Source organism: Metarhizium album (assembly GCF_000804445.1).
Source record: "Metarhizium album ARSEF 1941 chromosome Unknown scaffold_33, whole genome shotgun sequence".
Taxonomy (NCBI): Eukaryota; Fungi; Ascomycota; class Sordariomycetes; order Hypocreales; family Clavicipitaceae; genus Metarhizium; species Metarhizium album.
Genome location: NW_024467607.1, coordinates 234,309 through 240,620, shown reverse-complemented (window position 1 = coordinate 240,620; position 6,312 = coordinate 234,309).

Here is a 6,312-nt window from a genome sequence, read left to right as displayed (position 1 = left end):
TAAAATAAACAACTTAGCTATATAAAAGCCTATATAAGTATAAAACTACTATACTAATTTAGAAAAAAACTTTTCAGCCTTTAGTTTATAGCACTACTATGCTAGCTTAAGACTGCCTCTAAAATACAAACTAATATAAGAACCTTCTTTCTTGCACTTAATTACCTCTACTTATAATGCTATATAGCAGCTGCACTAAAGGCAAGGCAGCAGAGGAGATACTAATAGTTATTAATAGTAGCAATAAAGAGCTTCTTAGAGTTACTACTACTTAAATATAGAAAGAGAATAGTTTAATAAATAAGAACTAAGTAGTAATAAGCTGCTTATAACTTAAGACTAACTTAATAATACTTAAAAAGAAGTATATAATAAACTTATAAGCTATATTCTAAAGAGTAATACTCTTAAGAGAGCCTAAGTAATACTCTAGGTATATACTAAGGCAGAGGTATACTAAGCTATAACTAAAGCTATAATTAACTGCAATAATACCTTTATAACTTAAGAATAGCTATAGAAAGCTATAATAATAGTAGTAAAGAAAGCTATAAATACAGCTAAAAGACTGTAATTATAAGCAAGTATTATAGCTAGAGTATATCTAGCTTAAGCTCTAGCTCCCCCTCTCTCTCTATCTTAATATAATAATATTATAAAGTGCTTATAAAGAGAAATACTATTATAGAAGTATATAAAGAGCAGGCTACTACTAATATAGTATTAGCTGTAAACTAGGCTATTAGCTGTAATACTACTATTACTATAAAGTGCTTACTAAGTAGTAATACTATAGTAACCTTTTAAGGTAAGGCAAAATAATATTAAGAAAAAACTAGATAGATTTAAGCTGCTTTTAGCTTAGATATAACTATATACTAATAAGTACTTAGCGTAATTATTAAAGAGTTCTCTACTAAGTATATAAAGGTTAAAAGGCTAAAGGGATAGTAAAGATAAATAAAGTAAGAGGTATATAAGCTACTTTATAGCAGCCTTAAAGTAATTCTACTATAAGAGCGCTCTTAATACTAAGTATAAAAGAACTAGAAGATACTAATAAGTTATACTAAAAAGGCTTAGTCTTTTAAGCTAAGATATTTAATACTAAACTATATAATAAAGCTCTCTACTTAAGGTAGTACTTTAACTACTATAGCATTAAGTATATAGCTAAATATTATAAAGTAACGCTAAGGTATAGCTAGTATATAGCTAGGCGGGCACTATATAGATAGAGAATAATTATATTTTATAATTATAAGTAATATTAGGAAAAAGTATGCTCTATATAATAGAGCGCACTTAGCTTAGAATTAAGCCTACTCTATTCTAAAGAAGCACTAAAATAAGGCTAAAGAGAGATACTTAGAATACTTAATAAGGTTTAAAGACTACTAATACCTAGACTACTACTACTAGTAGATTATAATTAACTTTAACTTAGAGTTAGGCAGAGAATAGCCTGCCTAGAAGAGAGGCTATCTACTAAAGAGTAGAAATAAAACTAAGAATGTAATACCTCTAGCTTAATAACTAGCTAGTATTCTACTATATATAAGCTGCCTTTTATTGCTAAGAGATACTATAATACTAAGAATTAATATTATTTTACTCTTCTAAAATACTTAAGATACTATACTAAAATATTAATAGAAAGAATAACTTTATTTATATAGCGCTTTACTACTAGCTTAATATTAACTTAATAGTAATATAGAAATAGAAATAGATAAAATAAGGCTAGCCTCTTAGCTTAGAGCTTAGTAGCTATAGACTAATATATTACTAAGGTAGAAATATAGTATATATCTATACTTAGTATAGGCCTAGCTTATAGTTAGTTAAGAATAGTAGTAAAGACTAAGCTAATATAAGAATTAAGAGAATTAAAGTTATATTGCTATACTTAGAGCTCTATAAAAGCAAGAGGTAGAATATATCTCTATATAATATAAAGGCTAGAGAGGCTTAAAATAAGTATATATTAATTAGAGACTTTAACCTTAAGTACTTACTTTAAAATAAGCTAGAGAGAACTAGCTAGAGCTATAAAGAACTATTAGTAATAGCAGCTTAATAGTAGCTTAGCTTAGTAATACTAAAAGAAGAACTTATAAGGCAAAAATATAAAGATAAAGATAGTACTATTAACTTAGCTTAAGCTTTATAAAGCCTTAAAGTTATATACCAAGAAGCTATAAATCTAGCTAGATCTAACTATATTTTACAGCTAATCTAGGTTAATATAAAGGCAGATAATAAGCTTTTAGTGCTTATAAAGTACTTATAAAAGAAGCTTAATAAGAAATTAGCTAAGGTAGAGGCTAAAGTATAGTTTTAAGGTAAGGCAGTAATATAGCTACTTTATACTTAGGCTAATATTAATAAATATATAGACTAGATAGTATAATAACTCTAGGAGATAGTAGATAATACTGTACTAAAGAGAGCGCTAAGGCCTTCTTACTAGAAATAGTAGTAGAGCTAGTATATAATAGAAGTAGTATTAAATATAAGAAGAGTAAAATAAGCATAGCGCTATAAATAAATAATAGCTAACTAGAAATACTACTTAAAGGCTAACTTAGTATAAAGCTAGATTACTACTAAGAAATATAAAAGCACTTAGTATAAAACTCTCTACTATATAAATATAAGAAATAATAAGATATAGTAGCTAGAAAGATAAGCCTACTTATATAGCTATATTCTACTTAAACTTATATAGCTTCTAGCTCTACTTTATAATAGAGAACTTAATACAGCTAACCTAGCTATACGTATTAGCGGAAAATCGCAAGGTTAACTGCACTACGCAAAAGTGGAACGCGCTCCAGCAATTAGAGACGCAAATTAACCTTATATATTACTGCGCAATTGCACACAGCGTATGCACCCCTATTTTCTGGCTGACACACCCCCCCAGCTTTCAGCCCTCTCAGCGCTGTAAGCTGTATAAGTGCGCTAGAGCTTTGCTGTACTGTTATTAGGTAGGAATATTTGTTGTCGCCTATAATAGTTAATAGTAATAGTTGTAGTTATAGTTGTTGTTATACTGGGACCCTTGTAAAATTGTAAATGTAATAGGGTTCGAACATGCGACTGTGGCAGCGGCACAGGGCCTGCAGCGACCGGGCTTATAACTGTTGGCGGAAAATCGCAAGAGGTCAACTGCACCACGCAAAAGAAAGTAGAACGCGCTCCAGCAATTGGAGACGCAAATTGACCTTATATATTACTGCGCAATTGCATACAGCGTATGCACCCCTATTTTCTGGCTGACAATACGCCTAGAGGAGAAGGCAGATATTCTTACTATAAGATTCTTCCTAGAGCTAACTACTAATATTAGCAGTATAGTAGACCTAGCCTTTTGCTAGCTTAATAGTATGCTTATACTAATAGACTAATAGTTTATAGATGCTAATATATATAAAGCTCTTATAAAGATAGCAAGCTAGAAAGCCTCTAGAGACAATAAAATGCTAGCTAGCCTTCTAAAAGCCTATAAGGCCTCTCTTATAGATATTCTTACCTACCTACTAACTAAAGTAGCTAAATATACTTATTTTCTACCTTAGTTCTAAACTACTAGAGTAATTATTCTCTATAAGCCTAGGAAAATACTTATAGACTTAAGGCAGGCTAGGGGGTAGTGCTTTATATTGCTGCTTAATGTTATAAGTAAAGTATTAAAGGCTATAATAGCAGCCTAAATTATAGCTATTACTAAGGCAGAAAGCATACTACTAAATATATAAATAAGCAATAAAGCTAATAAGTTAATAGAGGTTATACTAAGAGTAGTTACTAAAGTAGTAAAGATAGCCTAGAGCTAGTATAGTATTGCCTTACTACTATAGCTAGATATTAGTAGAGTATTTAATATAGTTAGCTACTTAAAGCTGCTTACTATATTGCTTAAGGTAGAAGTACTAAAATAGCTTATAGCTTATATTTAAGCTATTATTAACTTAAGAATAAGCTAGCTCTACTTTAATAGATAAATATTAAGAGTATACTAAATTCTAGCTAAAGTACTATAAAGCTTACCTTTATTGCCTATTCTCTTTCTTCTATATACTATACTACTATATATCTAGCTTTAGGCAGCTAATATAACTATAGTAGTAGGCTTTACTAATAATATAAATATTTTAGTATTTAGAAGAAATATAAAGTAGACTTAAAGGCAGCTTAAGAGCGCTTAAAATATATATATAGCTTAAGTAAGAGAAGTAGAGGTTAAATTTAACTTAGCAAAAAGCAAGCTACTATACTTTAGCTAGGCTAGAGAGCTATACTAAACCTAGATATAGCTAGGCGCTAATAAGATTGCACTAAAAAAGAGCTATAAGTTTCTAAGCATTTAAATTAATAGAAAGCTCAAGTAGAACTATTATAAAGCTTAAATAAAGAAGAAATTAGCTATATAATAGCTTGCTCTTACTATACTCTTAGCCTTAGCTTAGAGCAGTATATACTTTAGTAGATAGACTCTTTATATAGTAGTAGTCTAGAGTATTATTACTTATAGTATAGATATATTTTATATACCTACTTAAGTTTAAGGCAAGCCTAGAGGAGTTACTAAACAACTTATAGTAAAGTAATTATAGTGCTTTTAAGCTATTATTAAGGCATATAAAGCTATACTAATTCTATACCTAGAGGTAGAGGCAGTAGTCTCTCTACTAAACCTTTATTTTAACTACTTAAAGTATAAATTTAAAGATTAATTAAAAGAGATAAATATAGTAAGTTAAATCTAGACTACCTATAGTATAGTAGTAAGAGTTTTAAAGAAAAAGAAAGAGCTTTAGTAGAAACTAAATAAGAAAGACTAATAGTAAATATAAGCCTAGAGCTTAGCTAGAGCTGCTAAGGCTATAATATAGTAAGAATAGTAATAGCAATAAAATAACTAGTACTAAAATACTAAGCTAGCCTGCTAATAGTGCAGCTAGAAGGCAACTAAGAATATACCTCTACTAAGCACACTAAAATAAACAACCTAGCTATATAAAAGCCTATATAAGTATAAAACTACTATACTAATCTAGCTATAAATAGGTAAAATAGAGCTAAATAAGTTTCTCTACTATAGGTATATACTAAGTATAAAGTTGCCTCTATATAGATATAGAACTAAGAAAGAAAATATATACTATATTATTTTATTATGCCTACTTTATATAAATATAAAGCTACTAAATTAGCTATAGAATAATAAAGAAGTTAAATAAGCTTTAGCCTACTTTAAGCTAGCTGTAAAGCTAACTTAGTAGTTTATTAATATAAGCTAAATAACTTATTACTAATTAGTAGTAAAACTAGCTAAAGAGTAGAAAGTATAACTACTTAACTAAATGCTTAAAGTAGAATTATAGTAATACTAGTAGAATACTAATCTATAAGTATAATAATAAAGAAGCTAAAAGTTATTAAGTTTATTACTATAGAAAAAACAAAAAATAAGAAATACTAAGCCTATAGTATTACAGCTAGTAATACTACTAGAGGCAGCTTAATTTTAGGCTGCTCTCTACCTACTTACCTACTTTTCCCCTCTTAAATTTTCCCTTCTTTATCTTAAGAAGAGTTATAACCTCTCTAGCGCTTCTTTACGCTAAGTCTAGCTGTAAGGCTCTTCTGCTTTATTATAATAGTATAAGTACTTATAGTCTAGAGTGCAACCTTTATAACTAATAAATAGCTTTTATATTATTTTAAAATCTAGACAGCCTTTACTTTAGACTTAGCTATAGCAGCTATTAATATAGTAATCTCTTCTAGCTGCTTTAAAATCTCCTTATAATAATTTATACTATTATTAAAACCTCTAGCTAGCGCTAAGCTAGCTTAAGCTTAACTCTTTCTCTTTTAATTATTAGCTTTCTTTAAGGCTTTAAGATTCTTAAAAAATTAAGAAGTAAACTAAGACAGCTAATTAGTAATATTAAGCTAGAGATAAAGTAGATTACTTACTATAATATAAAATAGTATTATCTTAGTAACTACCTCTAGCTTCTTTTAAAGGCAGGGAAAAATAAAATAAGTCTTAAATATTATATTGCACTATAGCTAAATTAAAGCTAGAGAAAGTTTAATATTAAGACTACTTATAGAAATATAATAATTATTATAGATATAATAGTTAAAGTATAATACTATCTTTAACTTAATAATTTCCTAGCATAAATAAGCCTAGAGCTTATTTAGCCTTAAGCTAGTAGTAGTAGCAGTAGCTAAGATCTAAGTAATATATAAAATATATATAACTTTATAAGTAGAACTAAGCTATATATA